The sequence below is a fragment of the Mycteria americana genome, chromosome Z (assembly GCF_035582795.1).
Source record: "Mycteria americana isolate JAX WOST 10 ecotype Jacksonville Zoo and Gardens chromosome Z, USCA_MyAme_1.0, whole genome shotgun sequence".
NCBI lineage: Eukaryota > Metazoa > Chordata > Aves > Ciconiiformes > Ciconiidae > Mycteria > Mycteria americana.
Window position 1 is genome coordinate 12828469 of NC_134396.1, and position 16298 is coordinate 12844766.

The 16298-nt window shown below is 42.8% G+C and overlaps 1 protein-coding gene across 3 annotated transcripts in view; it reads left to right on the forward strand.

The window, feature by feature from the left end:
• Positions 1-14430, forward strand: part of LOC142402696 (uncharacterized) — a 114280-nt gene extending 99850 nt beyond the window's left edge. For all 3 annotated transcript variants that reach the window (XR_012773436.1, XR_012773440.1, XR_012773442.1), the window contains one exon: positions 13216-14430. The gene's annotated coding sequence lies outside the window, so the exon portion shown is untranslated. The remainder of the gene's footprint in view (positions 1-13215) is intronic.
• The last annotated feature ends 1868 nt before the right edge of the window (positions 14431-16298 follow it).

The window sequence follows — 16298 nt, forward strand, 5'->3', positions numbered from 1 at the left end:
CATACAGTCAAACGTGGGGATCCTCACAGCCGACTTGAAGCCTCTTCGAGGTGGAGGCAGACCAGAAGTGAATGGCTACGGGGGCTGTAGCCTTTCCCCCCACCGGCACTGGTGGTGCGGTGCAGCCCCCTGCTTCACACAACGCGGTGGGGTTGCAGCTATGTTGTTGCTCTCCCATTTTGTTCACAACAGCATCTGCCGGAGGGACTGTGTGTTATTGAAAGTGGACTGGGTTAAAAGCATTATTTTTATGCTCCCACGAGGGAGAACTGAGGGTAAAGAAGAATGTGTGCAGCGTGCAAATCATGCCTCTTCCCCTGGAAGCAGGAATTTTTCTTATAATGGAGCCATTACCAAGGCTCAATGGAATATAGTTAAGTCAAAAATCCACATGTCTCTGTATGTTCAGAAAGAAAAAAATACCCTTCAGAGAGAAAGTAAAGGATTCGGTGCCCACAGCAAAGCCACTAAAAGCAACAAAACCCTTCCTGTGATTTCAGAAAGTGCAAGTCTCTCCACTCTTCTGTACTGTCAGGTTAATTTGGCCCACACTGCTGACATCCTGCCCATTGCTACAGACAATTTTTTTTGTGTGAGCAATCAGTAATGAGACTTGCAAATTCTACCTGCCAGGAGGCAGCTCCATCCTCTGGCTGGGAGCATCTCTGCTCCAGGGCTATTCAGCTTCAGTGAGATTTGGGGTAGATCACCCCATGGCTGCCTCTCTGACCTAGTAGTATCTGTCAACAAAGAGATGTTTAAGAAAACTATGAGCAACACATTCCTCAAACTATTGCAGGGCTAGCATCAGTGCCAGTAAATTATATGCATGCAGAATGAAGACAGTCAGACTTTAAGGATCACATCTTCAAGGCGCTTTCAAATGACCACTAAATCCAGATGCTTAAGTATTTAGTGCCAGTACTTTTATCTTTGCTTTTTTACACACTGAACTATTTGTGCTTACAAGACAGGATATCATTGCTATCATATTGCCTCAAAAAATATATGCGTTTATAATCAGAGTAGAATTTTTTTTCTGACTGAACCCAGAATAATAGAGCAGAATCTGAAACTTTAGTTTTAAATTACTTTAAATTATTTCAGTGTCAGTTATGGTCTAAGTCTATGTAGGTCAAGAAACGTATCCTGATATCACACATATGAACTGCACATACTTTCAAAATATTTTCACTGTACTAAAGCTGATACATTGGTAATTCTTTGAATGTTCATAGGGTCAAATCATATAAAAATAATCAAAACCATTTGTGAGATACCAAAAATATCAAGCATCTCTTATTTTGCTATGCAAGGTGGATGTAGAAAATATATAACAGCCTTATACATGAGAAATTTTTAAAATAGGCCAGCGTCCAAGCTGAAGCGGAGGCAATGAAAGAGATTTGGCAGATAAATAGAGATGACAGGTGGAGAGAGAGAGCAAGGGAAAAGGAATTGATCAGTTATAAGTGAAATGTAATTGGCAAGTCTCCATGACATCTCTGTTAAATATCCTTCAACTGTGGTTTGTCTTGCTCGTCTATTAAGCCTTACACGCACATCTGCTTACTCTGTAGAAATAGGCCTGCCAGGAAGATTTGCACCAGGAATAAATAAATCTCTCTCTCTTATGCATACTATATATGTATATGTACATACATATGCATACGTGTGTGGAATTAAATATCATTTTACACCAGAAAGCCGTGAATCCCAAGAAACTCAATAACATTCTACTTGCTTATTCCAGTTTTTCCCAATTTTTTTCCACTTCCCACGTAGTCTTAAGCTTGATGTCTAACTTCTGTAGGATTTGCGTGGATGTGGAAGTTTATTAAGGATATATGAAGGTGTTAGTCTAACGTGATAAGAATTCTTTTATAAACAAATATGCAAAATGTAAACCGAGTATTTTTTTCCAAATGGAGACACTATTGTAGACTGGTTTACTTGTCAGAGCACAACTGGAAGGCAATGCCCTTTTTCTCAGGGAAAATGCACATATGTGCAGAAGAAGGCAAAAGACAAAAAGGTCAAAGTCTCCTGTAAGAGTGCCTCACAGCACTTTGCATCAATCTTTCATGGGTTCATGCTCCTTTTTCTGTATTATTTCCCCAACTCTGCTTATACTGTTTATAATAAAACATAGCTGCTAAAAAATATGATGAAAGATAAAGAATGATTTTAAAATAGTTCTGCTAAGGCCTGTTTATATTTCCTGTCAGGTCATTTTTCAGAAGAAAAAAAATAAAAATACTTGCAATAAACTATAAAATGTGGTCCTTTCACTGATGTATGAAGCAGGCCTGCAACTTCAAGAAACTCTGCACACATTTTAACCTCTTCATTCCTGAATTCAGATTTTTTCTGATTGTGATATCTGGAATGCTTTATATCCACTGCACCATGCTGTGCTGTATCAAGCATTACCACCCCTAGAGAAAAGTGGTCAGAAATCATTGGTATGTCAGTATTTTCTGTATTTAAAATATTTCTGTCTTAGTCTGTCATGTGCAGTAAATAAAAAAGCATTATCAAAACCGAAGTGAACATTATGTTTGCTCCTGCAAATCTAGCATTTTCATCCCTGCTAAAGCAGCACCACCCAGGAAAGGGCTGTAGGCTCACCTCAGTCCCTAGGGATTGAAACCCTCATCTTCCCCATTTCCCAGGGGTTGCTTTAATCATTAGCTGGACAATAATTTGGGAAAGGAAGGGAAAAGATTAACTTCCATCATTCCCACAGAGGTACTGACCCTTGTGCAAATGATGTTAAGGAGCCACAGAGGACTCAGGCTTAGCTGATGTAACGGTTTGGGCTCCTGTGCTAGCCCTGCTTGGCGTGGTGCATGCTCCGGGACTGTGGGATGTAGCCCCGTTGTCTGTCTGGGTGGCCCTCCACTTAGGAGGAGGCTTTGGCCGCAGCTGAAGAGTCATCTTCTTCAGAAGAAGACTCTCTTCTCAGTCATTTTAAGCTTGTAGTATTTTCCTCAGCAAAACCATGTTCTGTATGTTTGAGGCACTGTACACTGGCCCTGCTATTTGGACTGATTTTTTTACCCTGTCCACAGTACTGTTAGGGCAGATTTACATAGAATCATAGAATGGTTTGGGTTGGAAACTACTTAAGTTCAGGCTAGAGATTCCTGTGGCTTTTCCAAAATTTAGACCTTAATGAACATGTCAAGAATGCTAGCAGACACTTAATGGATTGACTCTGGGGCCTGGCCAAAGTCTTGCACCTGCACCCGCTTTTAATGCTATATAGGTTGGATCTAAAGTTTGATGCTGTGCTGTAAATAAAAAAGAATGACACCCATAATGGTTAAAAATTATCAAATGGATCTTTACATCAGAAAATAATTGATGAGCTGAAATCAGAACTGTGTTTTAAATATAAAAAGCAAATACAGTGCTTACAATGAAGAATTTAACATGCCTAATTTCAGTCTGGACTAAGTTTGCGTATTAATGTTCAAGTTGATTGTGAACACGAAGATATGTGTGTCTACATCTGTGAACAGATTTATGACGAATGAGCATGAATTTACCCAGAAAGCTGCGACTGGTACCACTATAGAATTGGTTGGATGTTTGTCAGACAAAGGCACGTTGTTTTCTGACTTTATTCTAGATTAACCATAAATATGAGAAATGTAAACAGGATAGAGAGAACATTTGTCTGGCAATGAACCCCACAGTTTTATAGAGGCACTCTTATGTGCCAGTTATTATTTTTCTCTTTTATCCCTCCCCCCACAAGTGATCTTCCCAAGAAAACCTCCCTGAACATACGTTGTTCGTTCTTACTTATTTGACACTGACTGTTGCTCACAAAGGCCAGCAAAGTTTCTCAAGAACAAGGGTTGTTTATCAAATCCAGCAAACGTCTGGGCACATGCATAGTGTTTACTAATGACCATGCAGTTGTTCTGTAACACAGAATTCAAACAATATCACATGAGAAGGGAATCCTTAATTATTTTGGCCACTCATAATTAGTTTCATGATCTGAGCTTACTTGGTTGATTAGGCTGTGGTAAATGGGTCTAACATGTTCTGTCTTCTTCATTGATTTTTAAAGTCCTCCATGTAAAGTTAACATTTGACAAGTGATTACTCAGAGCCTTCACAATGTGTGGAAAAATATTCGCACACCCTTCTCTGCATGCATATTGTAGATAATACATCCCATAGCAGCACCACAGCTTGCAAAAGTTCTGTTGCAAGTCTTCCACTTCCTATTTTTATTATGTAGGAAGTAAAACATAGTGTTACACTGAAAAAAGTGACACATAAGGCTTCATTATTATGTAGTTCTTCTGTTTATGAGATGTTTAAGGCGTTTGTACTGTTGGCTGCATTGCATTCATAGTCATGCATTCAGTAACGTCCTACAAACTAAATCCATGGTCCCTTTTACTTTCTTTTTCAACATCTGAAGAAATGTTAAAGAACATTCCTTTGACTTAGCTGGGAGAGGGAAGGGTAGGAAAGGAAACAGAGTACATCAGCATTATGCACAACCACTACCGTCCTCACACTAGCCAATTCTGCTAGTCATGAAACAGCAGTGGGGCAGGTCTGTACATCTGGCCCTACGTCCACATAGGGGCACTGATGGCCAGTACACAAAGCAGCACAGAGCTCCTGCTGGCTGATCTTAACTTCCCCTGATCCTACCCGCTTCATTTCTTGTACCCTCTTCGGGGAAAAAAAGTCAGTCTGCTGTGTACTCTAGATCCACATTTATTTGATCAAAAGACATAGCTGCCAAATGACTGAGATCTTTTGAGAGGTTTAGGACCTGTGTTTTTTCCCACTTGGCTGATTGTGGAGCTCTAAATTTCTTCTAGCCTACTTGCAAAAAGCTTTGCCTTCCGTTCTTGTGTGTAATAAGTCATAATTATTTACACTGCAATGCAGACGTAATTCCAGATGCTTCCTACAGTGGGGAAGTTTCCTGTTCAAAAGCAATCTTTCATATGCAACTTATACACAAGCATGCTGTGTGTGCTATATCTGTAACATATCCAATTACTGCAAAACAACAGGTTCACTTGGAAGGACACAGGTCTTCTCCAGGAAGCCAGCCTTCAGCCTTTTCTGCAGCCCCTGGCTTTAGGTGCTTCATGGCAGGCTTTTAGGAGAGTTTCATCAACTTCTGATGCTGAATACACCACAGGTAGCAGCCTTCTTCGTGGCAGTTGTTGCAACTCTTCCAGTTCTTCTAAGAAAGCAGAAACAAGAAGACAAAGGGATTTGCTTTGATTTCAGAACTTCTGTTTTGTCTTCTACTGTGCTTTCACCAGAAGATTATTTCTCTCTCCTTATTTATACCGACTCTTTGCCAAGTCCTGCTGTTTACGCCTGGATGTCATGGGCCTTTTAACTTACAGGGATGTGAGGCAGGCAGTTGGTAAGGCCATATGCACAAAATTGTATGTACCACTGGATATTATGCACCTGAGATTTGTGAGCTTCAAAAGCTTTGCCTCAGTACCTGCCTAAATATGTGGGAGCCTTAAGTTCAAGATGGAAAATCTTATGTTCCCAGGGATCCTCAAGTTCCCTTTCTGCAGCAGTCTCAAAACATCTCAGACTCAGGGATTCTAAAGAGCTTCATCCCTATATTCCACTAACATGCCATTGGGTTGCACAAACAAGGAGTTCATCTGCTGCTACTGGAAAGTAGCTTCAGAGCACATGTAATGCATACCCACAAGACTGGGCTCTACATAAAACACAGTGGCAGAAAGTGCTTTTATTTAAAATAAAAAGACAGGAGGAGCTACGAAAGAGCACATGCCTTTGATATAGCTGTACAGTGGCTAGAACCGGTATTGGACATGTGAAGGATGACATTTTAATGCTCTCTGCTCTAAGCCACTGAGGGACACGCTGCCCGCCTCTGAGGAGGATGTCCTGAAACCCAGGCTGAAGACTGCTCTCCAGCTGACTTCTGAAGGACACCTTTAAAGATTAACTGGGTCAAAGAAGGAATAGCCCTTTAGTCTGGTGGCTGGAGCACTCAGGAAGAACAAACCTGGGCCTTGGAGCCTAGTGCACGGATTGTTTCTGTATTTTTTACAGAAGGGCAGAGCAGAGAGCAGAGCCTTGGACTCTCCAGCCAGCTCCCTGACTGCATGCCCACCGCACGGCTGCTGCTCAGCCTTCCTTCACTCTCTTACTCCATGCAAAGATCTACATGTGTGACTGAGTGTTTGTTCCTGCTTCTTCCTCTCCAACGCACACAATGTATGCATACATCATGTATATATGTGTGTACACATACACTTATCATGCACACACATACTCGGGTGCGAGCACTGGCAGCTAGGGCATTCATTCTCTTGGCAGATGGGAAATGTTTTGCTCAGCTCAACTCAGCAAAAGCAGGTACCATGACTGAAGACTTATTAATAAAGTAAAATGGCAAATGGAAAATTTTAGTCTGGTCACCCAACTGAGAGAAGCAATACAGTCACTAATCTAGCAGTTACGCTTTTGAAATGGAGCCAGATGCACTGGAGACTGATTTGTATCCTGTAAGTGTTTAATTCATTCAAGATTTATATTCATTTATATGATTTAATAATGAATTTAATGACTGCATGAACCTTAGAGTTTGTTGTTATTTATACTGGAGGACTCTAGATAACTTTCTTGTGTCAGATGGCTAGCTGCTTGCAAGTCATTTTTCTACTACTAAGTTAAATCATTTGTATTAGCACAGTTTTCAGTTTATGTAGCCTTCCAAAACATGCAAAACACTCATCAGAGGGACAAGTGCTACACTTGGCATGAGGCTGCACGTGTGGACCTGCCAGGGCGCTCACCGACATCCAGAAGGTTTTTGGGCCAGAGGAACTCAAAATAAATTCAGTCTAGATGCCAGCAGACCCTGTGCTCGGTGGTTGTGGTCGACAGTCAAGGCAGGGGGATGGCTCTTCCTCTGAAAGGTGTGTTCTAATGGCTTTTCACCTGTGAAAAACATCCAACAAACACTAAGCTGTGTGGGCAGGCCCTTTCTGTTTTCAGTTTAGCAGACTCCCTCAGATGCTGGAGTTATTTCAAAAACATTTGTATCATTGTCTTCTTGTGCCATAGTACCTATGGCCCTTGTTAAAGCCCCTAGAATAGGGCCAGCTCGGTAGGACCACTAGCGACTTTAATCAGAGAAGGCAGAATGTGTCAGAAACAAAATGGGGGAAAATGGGCTGACACACCTGCCACTGGTTTTGGTCTAGTGGTGTTTTTCTGGATGGCAGCAGACTGCCCGTCCCCTCTGGATGCCGAGGAAGTCCCTTTCCTCCTGCCACCGCTGACGTTTGGCCTTTTGCCTCTGGGCCGCGGTGCTCTCCCGCTCAGACCCCGTCTGCCAGGCCGCCCACGCTGCCGCGGCGTGCTGGCGGGGAGCGGCCCCCCCTCTCCTCGCACAGACCCCCATGCCGCGGGCAGGGCAGGGAGCCCTCCGTCCCGGCAAAGGAGCCTAACAAACGGAGCCGAGGAAGGAAAGGGCAGACCACAGGGCGAGGCAGCAGCAACGTGTTCGGGAGCCAGGCTGTAGGTCTTTGGCCAATAAAAGCATTGGTGACAGCAGATTGGGGATGATTAAGGGAGCAGGCGGGCCTGGAACGCGGCTGGAAGTCAACTAGGAGCTGGGACCAGGACTGGGAGAGAATAGCAGACACGGAACGGCCTTGGGAGGCAGTGGCAGGACTGATGGGCCACCTGCTTCTTGTCCTAACCTCCATCCCCCAGGTAGAGCAGACTTTTTGCGTTCTTGATCTTCTCTGGCCACATCTTCATCTTGCTCGTGTGCTGACAAGACAAGCTGATTGTGTCCAGCTGGCTGAGCAGCAGCCTCCTCAGATCATCCCCCTCCCCAGCATCCTAACCATCGGGCCAAAACATCCATATTCTTGGCAAGATTTCCTGGTAAACTGAGTGTCCTGAAGCAACTAGTGGGCTACACCTGTATAGCAGATGGACTCATATTACATCTGTGTGGCCTGCTGCAAGCTTAATATCCTGGGTGGTGGCTGCTAAAGGGTTGCACTGGCCAGATGTGGTCTGTGACTCAGTTTTTGGGCTAAACTTGACCAGGGCTGGTGGATGTTCCAATGGCTTTCAGTAGGCATTTGTTGGTTAAGGACTGGAGAAGGTTTGGTAGCTTTGAGCACATTGAAGAGAAGCAATATGAATCTCTTTCTCTGGGTCTAGCATCTCTCCCAAACTATATGAATCACAGAAAGGGCCACAGGAGAATTGCCCAGACCTTCAGGGCCCTGGGTGCAGGACTGACTGTCATCATGCTGTCTTTGTGGTGACTGTCATAAAAAAGTAAGACTAACCAAACCAGATCAATCCAAAGTTCCTTCTAGCCAAGTGCCCTGTCTCCAACAGTGGCCCACAGTGAATGTGTTAGGAAGAGAGTAAGAACAAACCCAGACTTGTGGTAATAATTCCTCAAAATGTTCCTCCAGCTTCCAGCATGCTGTGTGGTGGCTGGGGGAGTGCATAAGGAGGAGGGAAAAGTTCAGAGGTCCCTTGTGCTGCCTTCCATCCACATGAGACATGGTTTAATCCCACATTGCAAAAATATCACAAAAGGGATGGAAAAGTGGCAGCTATTTTGATTGTGACCTGTGGCATTCCTGAAACTAGGGATGGGTGGTGACAGTGACGAATAAAGGCCAGAAAATGTCCCGAGACTTTCCAAAGAGAAGAATGAGGAGTGGAAATCAGGACGTGTTGTCCCATCTGTGGTTTTTCTATGTTAGTGTCTTTTGCTGCTGCTTTCGAAAGTATGAGTTGACTTCATATATTTCCTTAAAGCAAGGTTCAGGTGTTACAGGTGTTCACAGGTGCTGATTTCCAGCACCTGTAAACAGTGATTATCCATTAATGAGATGGTATTAGTGTTTTGCAAACTAGCATGTCTCAAGTTACTGCAGTTCCTCCCTGTACTTAGAGTAGAAAATAACTATGGTAAATGTGGCCTCTGCTGTCAAACACTGACTTTTGGAGTAGTGCCTGTTGTACATTGGCTCCTGCAGTGAATATATCTATACATGCTCCCTATAATAAATAAGCAGGGAAACAACATATAAAAAACATTCCAGTTAGGACTGCAAGGGGACCGCAAAGTTCATGACCCTTAATTCTTCCTCCTCAAACATTTCTTGCATTAAAAATTGAATGAAGTGATAAGCCAAGGAGGAGGGCTTGTGAAAAGCTTGTCAGGAATAAATATTTAGAAAACTTTGCTATTATAGCATCATTCCTGACAAGTTTATCTTAAAAACTATTGCTTTATACTATCTTCCAGCCCAGAACTTGCACAAAAATGGACATTCAAATGGTTTCATCTAAAGCGTATTCGGGCTTTCCGTATGTGTTTCTAATGTTTCCCTAGACACCACTTTGAACTATTTAGGAAATCTCAAGGGCGGTGTTTGTTTAAGATTGGTGAACAGAATGGCACTGCAGCCTGGGAACTACACAAGCAAAAGAGAAATACTGTCCTTATGAAATACACTGTGGATGCCTTGAATTACTTTGTATTATAGCTGATGCTAAAATTAGCGGTGGAGTGTTATTGTTGTGGGAGCACAGGGAGTGTGTTGTAGCACAAGCAGAGCTCCAGCGGCAGCACCCAGGACTGGCTGGGACAGGAGCTCCCACCGTCCTCCCTGCCTGGAAATGCCATGTTTCTCTTTCATTTCATAATTTAAAAAAAGTATTACTTTCACCCTGCGTCAAAAATATAAAGCACCTCAATTTTCTTTCTTCAAGCACACTAAAAAGTTGTGATTATTGTCATGTGCTTAATGCTTTAGTCCTTGCAAACCCTGTTGTGAGTAAACACCTCTCACATGAACAAAGGCTGCAAGGACCGGTCCTCGCATGAGCAGGGACCCTTCACATGGATGAAAAGAGACTGCATTTTATTTGTACATTCCAGCAATGGCTTGTTATTAATTATTCATAGTATCATCCAAATTAGATCAAGACAAACAATGAAAGAGTGTTTTCTCCCAGGTTGTCATAACTATTTATTTGTTATGTTGTTCGTTCTAAAATAAAGAAAAGTGTGGCTAGATCTTTCAGACTGAAGGCATGTTCCTACTTCTAGCTGTGGTCCAGCCCTCCTGTGCTCGTATGTCCTCAGACTCCTTGGGAACATGGAAACAGAGATTTTTTATTTAAGGAAACAGGAAAATGATCAGGAGAAGATTGGAAATGCTCCCAGTGTTTTTATACAAGAGAAAGAACAGGACAAAAAAGTGTAACCACAGCTTTGCCCATTGTCTGGAAGCAAATAATAAATGCCTGGCTTTATACTTCAGACATCCCAGTCATGTTTCCAGTTCCTTCTTTCTCCAGCTTTACTCACAGCCCCAGATAGGAGCAGGGCTGGGGCCACCCCATTATACCTGTTACCTGCTTTGACACCCTCTGTAGCAGCTGTTAAGCCAAATCCTCCTGTTCAGTTCTGTAATCTCTCCTGCATGGGCAGTCACTGTCATATCTACATTTTCACTATTACTGGTCAGGACTGGTCTTGCTACAAAGTCAGCTTCAGATCAGCCCTGCTCTTCAGTCTGTCTACTCCAGTTTTATGGGTTCTTTCTAGACAGAGAGTAGGTATGGTGTAGGGAAGCTGTTCAGAGGGGGACTTTCTCTTCACAGGGAGCAGGCAGTTCCGTCACTGTGCCACATAACTCAGAGCATGCCAGGGAAAACAGAAATATTTGCTAAGGGGAATGTTTGTGAGCCAATTCGAGACATTACATGTAGAGCAAAGCAAATCTTGTTCACTGCAGGATATTAGCCCCTTTTACCAGCACGTTGTCTTGTCCTTCTCCCAGGTAGCAGCAGATGTAGCTGAGCTTGCAAATCAGCCTGCAAGTGAACGAAAAATCAGCTAAGAGGAACCTGAGTGTTTTGCAATGTAGGTCATTGTATTTAAACAGCTCCAAGAATGCAGCAGAAGTCAAACAGCCAAGCAGAAGATCCTTTCTTTCAGGAACTTCCCCTCAGGACTATACTCCTGTTGCAGGAAAAGAGCTTTCCCTTAAAAACCACTTTGAGTCAGAGATGTTTTGAATCAGGTGCATGCAGAGAAGCTCTGGTGAATTTTCCACTACACTTCAAAGTGCTGTCCTTCCCCTTGGCCCCCCAAAACTGTCTGCTCCACTTCTCTGCCAGAGGTTGCCACTAGGACGGGAGAGACGTTTAGCAGGTCCAACCTGCTTATGCCCACCACAAATACACAGATGCTGGCTGGAGGCGGCAGCACACAATAGATCTGCTTTAAACTTGGTGCTCCTAGGTCCCCAGGGGTTATGCAAATATTTGCTTTGCTCCCCAGTATCATGGCACTCCCTAAGTTTCTGCTCTGAATGGGCCTAAAATGCTCAAAACAAGCTCAAGTGAAACTGCCATTCTTCAGACGGTTTGGCACTGAAACCACATAAAAATACACGGTCGCTATTTCACAGAGGGTTGTGGAGAGGTATACTTAGAAAAGCTAAAAAGGGCAGTGACATTTTGGCAAACTGTGGTATTAAGGGCCACTTTACACTGAATGGTGGATCCAGAGCTCTCATGCATTAGGATGAGCAAAAATACCTGGTGTCCATAATCATGCAGCAGTATTTTCAAGACGTGCTCTTGCATCCCACGCCATTTAGCTTAAAGATGGGAAACCATCAGGAGAGGTCCTGACTCACCTTCGCTCCTGTCAGTCCAAACGCCTGTTGCAGTGTCAGCCATCCTCCCTTCCTAGGGCAGGACTGGGGCCACAGCCGAAACTCAGGCTTGACATTAATGTTATCAGAGAGTATTACATGGGAGGAAGTGTTGCAGATGACAAGCTGTGATTATGTTTGCTGAAACACCAGAGCTGGAAACAATGATTATAGAAAAGAACAAGATTAGCAGCACAGAGTGACCACATTAGCACTTGCTGAGCTGCTGTAGTTCAAAGCTGCTAAATCCGCCCTCTGCTCACAATACAAACTCGACTGCCAGAGACTTGACTTAAAACTACCCACTCCTGCCACCTCAGGTGAGCTCAGAGATGATGTGCTTTGCTGGCACTGGGGCAAACTTACATTTAAATTACCACGCTTATATTTTTCCCGAACCCATACATTTTTGCTAACAAGCCTCAATCCCTCTTTTCAGTAGTGACACTCTGTGTAGAGGTCAGTAAGGATTTAAAATCCTTTTGAAAACAGTACACACACATCAAAAGCATTGGCAGAGCCCTGAGCACCAGGAGCATTGTCTCTCCCAGAAGGAAATAGGTGGCTGCGCGTCTCTAGGCTGAAACTGCTTCGCTGCAGAGTGCAAACAGAGCTGATGGGCAGCTGTCCATTCCCAAACATATAGTCACAGTCTACAACACCAACAGCTTAACACTGCATGGAGCAGTGGCTAAATGCCTTTAATGTCTAAATCACCTTTAAAAATGTAGTATAGGCTCTCAAGTCACTTCAGCATATCTGACCATGTTATCCTACTGACTGGATGATGATGCTTAAGAAGCATTAAGGTGACGCATCTGTAAAATGATTTGCTTTTTCTTTAGATAGGGCTGTCATGAATAGGAAAAAAAATAATCTGTCAACAGTAAATAGAAGCATGGGGTGGGAACAGTGAACACTTTAGGAAAACAAAGACACAGGTAAAGGTGGGACAGCGTACCATGGAAAGAATTTTTATGAAAAGGATGGACAAAAAGGAGAGAAAACAGGCCTACACATGGAAAGAGGCATCATTTTTATCAAAAGGACAGGTAAAAAGGAGAGAAAACAAGCCTGTACAAAGCCCATCTTAAAAGATGTCCTGAAGTGCTGATACCTCAAGAGACAGGCTGGTGATTAAGACTTGTGTTGACATTTAAACCAGGAAAGGAGTAAGGCCACATCTCAGTTATGTCTTTATCCCTTTGGGATCTGATTAAAATGGAACTGAAGGCTGATGCTATGGTTCAGCACTATTAGATTGGGCTTTCAAAGGGATGATGTTGGTATAGAGGAGGTGTATGCAATGGCTCAAACTGGGTAGCGAAGGGGATGCGCTATAGCCAGGAGACAACAGTTAGGCAGTGCTTGCTAGCGCACACTGCATTTTGAGGTAATTATAACATGTTTTTTTCTCCAGATAAATTATAATATCCCACTTGTATTTATTCAGTAGGCCCTGCAACCTGCTATTGAAGAGAGGATCAGAAGATGATAGCTACCGGCTTCTTCCCTCCTCCCATGCTACACACTGCTCCAGGTTATGCTCAGTCACATAGTCTGGGACAGACTTGTGTTTCGGTGTGACTTTTGGTTTCTGTCACCGCAGACTGTGGGGGCTGGCTGGTATTTTTAATCCATCTGCTGCTCGTACCAGTGAGGATTTCTTGTCTGGAACCACTTGCCTGTTTGTATTCCACACAAGGATTTACAAGAGACTGTAAGAAATAAAGGAAGAGATAAACTGGGTGGGGGGAAGGCAGAAAAAAAAGTGAAAAGTGATTCAGAAATGTGTCTGTTCTTTCCGTTCAAGCCACTGTACAGAAACTATGCTTCTATTGTGGGACAAAGACCTTTGAGCACAGTGAGATGTGTTTATGCTGCTCCTATCAAAGAGCCTTTCATCTCCACAAAGCAAATTATTAACACATTCCACTGAAGATGTGGGGGTGGAGGCCTGGCCTTGGAAAAAAAGCTGGCCAAAAATGAACATTTTTTTTATAAACACTTTTAATGATAGTGAATGGCGCCTTGCCAAGACCCTTATGCCCAGTGAAGCACTGCAGGCTGATTGTTTGTCTGGAGAAGTCCCGTGGGCTGAGCCTTTTGTGCCGAGGAATTTCTCATTTGAAAGGCAGTGGTGTGGGAGGTGTGGGCCTTTCCAGGTTCATCGAGTTAAGGCCTGCACTGCCAGTTGCCTTAAACCTGCACCAGAGACTAATTTTTGTTGGATGAATGAACACCCGCCTCTGTTCCAGGCGGTAAACCTTGGCCTTTCAGGAGAAGCTCAAAACATGAGGAGTAACCTACACAAAATATGCAGAACAGCTCTGTTAATAGACTACTCCCTGTGCACTCTCAGCATCCTGTGCAGATGTCTGGCTACCTAGCAAAAATTTTGCTTACTGTTATTCTATGAATGAGTAAATATTTTATGTTTTCTCCCTTGCCCTATGGATCAATATTGGCTTGCTTAGGAAAAAGGCTCATTGTTAGTAAATGGAGAGCTGAAGTCAGTTTATCAATGAATCTGTTAAAAATCTAGGGTTTTTTACTAGCTTTTTTCTGTTTCATTTGAAAGTAGTGCCATTATTTGCATGAGTATCATATTTCTTCATTGCTATTATTGTCACAGCACAGGATGTATATATATATATATATATATGTATGTAAAAAAATGGATTGCAATGAGTTTGACAGGTTCCTGTGATTCAGAGGACAGCTGCTGTCCTTTGGAAGACAACATATTTCTTCTGGGGCAGCGTTTAAGTAGAGCTCAAGAGGCTCCAGGAAAGGAGGGTTTCTGGCCATGCCCACGTGCCTCTTTCACACTTAACATTTAGCCTTTGGGCAGTCATGGGCCCTAGGGGGGAATGGGAGTTTCTATGTGATTTGGTTTCTACATGCTTATACATCCTTCAGATGTTCATGTCCTTGTGTTAGCTGATTCCCAGTTAACTTAAGATACTTAAGGAGACCCTTCTTCAAGTGCTTTTTCCAAGATACAAGTGTTCATAGTGAACACTGGGAAGTAGGTCTAGAGTTTGAACTAACTCACTTGTCAGCTGCGGTTTGCAATGCACAGACTGGCCCGTGGTTAACATTGAGGAATAGTGCCAGAGGAGATGATAAAAATTTTCAGCTTCCTGCTGTAAAACCAGACATTTCATGCTTGAGAAAGTGATCAGAACTGGGTGGAAAAAGCAATTCCAATTTGAGGAAGACATCAATATTAAAAAAATTAATCTTGTTCTGATCTCTGACAAAACCAAGAGTCAAAAATTACTCTCTGAAAAGAGGGAAGATCCTGGTTAATAGCATATATATGCCTGATTTATAGCATATATAGTATATATAGTTTCTGAGCTGTAGGCCACAGGGGTCCCATAGTTTTCAGTTGAAGGCAGCTAATCTGAGACCTGAGGACTTAACAAAGCCTGGGAACTGCGAAGAGCTCATCAGCTGGGAAGCCAGAACTCCTGGGTCCTTGGTCACCCTTTGCCCTGGGTGGACAGGTGAGGAGAAGTCTCGAAAAATATCTACAAAAATCACGTCTTGTTGGAACTTTTGCATTTGTACAAGTTGGCAATTTCAAATAAAAAACCGTCCTTGTCAGAAATTTTCCAGCTATCTTGATTTGAGTGAGAGCTGAGTTATGTACAGGCTAGCAATACAATGTTTATAATCCAGGGGTTGGTAAACCAGCATAATGTTTCAAACACAGGTATTCTGGTCCCTAGACAAAAATAATCTCGCTCAATGAGTTTTGCTCTGTATGTATATATGGATATAGGTGTATAACACATGTACACACTCTACATGTTACTATGATATTGATAAATACAAGACTTCATGATTTTTGAAGCCCACATGGGCAGGTTTTGTCAAAGGTGAAGCACACCTTACCGGCAATTTGGCAGCTGTATCTGAACTTTAACAGTAACAATCTTAATGTATCTGTCAGTAATGCCCATTATAGTTGTTTACCTCAGACGGAAATAAAGTTTCTTAATTTCTTTGTAATTCCTTCTTTATACTTCTTTATAATTCATCCAAATGATGAATTTTCAAAATGTTTTCATGATAAAATTTTAAACTTGCAGAGTGATCGCTGTTTGTAAGGTGTATGTCCTCACTGAACGCAGTGGCTAAAGCCTGGCTCTCTCGCAGCCAAAAGCAAAGCTCCTGTTTGATTGTGGCAATGCTAGGATTTCACCTGGCCAGCTTCACTGACAAACACATTTTCCCATTCACTCCTAGCCTCATTTTAGCTTTTCTCCTCCAGAAATCCAGTTACTTGGCATTATTTTTCCTCGGTCAGCTCTTCTCTGTTCTGCTGGAGGATGGCTGAGTCCAAGGGATCAAAAGATTCCCAGACTCTTAATCTACCCTTGCTTAGAGGGGTTTGTTTTGTTTTGTTGTTTGCTTGCTTTTCCACTGAAAGCTGTTTCCCTGCTCTACTTATTCTGCGTGAGAAAGTCTGAGTAGAAATAGTCCTGAAAAGAGCGTCTGGGCTGTATCTGTGATCAGAGGCAT